This window comes from Poecilia formosa, unplaced genomic scaffold (assembly GCF_000485575.1).
Source record: "Poecilia formosa unplaced genomic scaffold, Poecilia_formosa-5.1.2 Scaffold264, whole genome shotgun sequence".
Taxonomy (NCBI): domain Eukaryota; kingdom Metazoa; phylum Chordata; class Actinopteri; order Cyprinodontiformes; family Poeciliidae; genus Poecilia; species Poecilia formosa.
This window is the reverse complement of record NW_006800203.1, coordinates 73,998-75,115: the sequence shown is the minus strand read 5'-3', so window position 1 is coordinate 75,115 and position 1,118 is coordinate 73,998.

Here is a 1,118-nt window from a genome sequence, read left to right as displayed (position 1 = left end):
ATCTGTGCCGGGGGATTTATTGGCCTTCAGTGCATTGATGCACTTAGAAATTTCCTCCACAGTAAATGGGCTGTCACAGTAGTTTTTATCTTCTACATCAATAGTTTGTAAATTTTTAATATTAAGAAATGATACTGAAATCTCTTTATTATATTTTGAGCTGTATAAATTAGAGTAAAATTTGGCACAAAAAGTTGCAATTTCTTTAGGATTGTTTGAGATAATGTCATTGATATTTAGTTGCCAAATAGAGTTTATTTTTGATCTGTATTTTTCAAGCCTAAAAAAGTAAGCAGAATTTTGTTCTCCTTCTTCCAGCCATCGTTTCCTGGATCTGATGAAGGCGCCTTCAGCCTTGTGTTTATGCAAGGCATCCAGTTTGTTCTGATTGTCTATTAAACTTAATGTATCTTCCTCTGAAACTTCTTCTGGGCATTTTAGGTAATAGGAGGTGATCTTGCTTATGACTTTTTCCTCTTCAGCTTTCTTTAATTTAGAAATCTGACTTCCATAATGTCTTAAAAATTTGCCAATTTCAAATTTGAAAAGTTCCCAATTGTTGCAGAAAGACCCTTCCTTGTTAGCCTTATTCCAATAAAATATAATTAATTTATTAATATGAGTTTTAACTACTTCATGCTTTAGCAAGGAGTTATTTAGTTTCCAGTAAGCACATTTGTAAGGTGTATTATCTGGAGTATAAATTTGGATGCTAATGCGAATGGCTCTATGATCAGTAAGAGTGGTGGCAAGTATGTTAACAGCGATATTGTCTTTATTAATACATTTGGAAATAAGCCAAAAATCTATCCGGGATTGTCTGGAACCTATTTTATTGCTCCATTTAAAGATTTTGTCATCTGGGAATTTTTCTCTCCATATATCAACAACATTAAATTTCTCCATAAAATTTTTTAAATTGGCACTGAATGAGGTCTGCTGCTTAGGAGGCCATCTGTCGATCGTATTGTCTAAGGCAATGTTAAAGTCCCCACCAATTAAAATGATTGAGTCTGGGTATTTGGAAAGCCAAAAAGTAATTCTGTCTTCTAATGATTCGAATAGTTTGTTGTTTTCCGTTATATTATTATAACCGTGTATATTAACTACAATAAAGG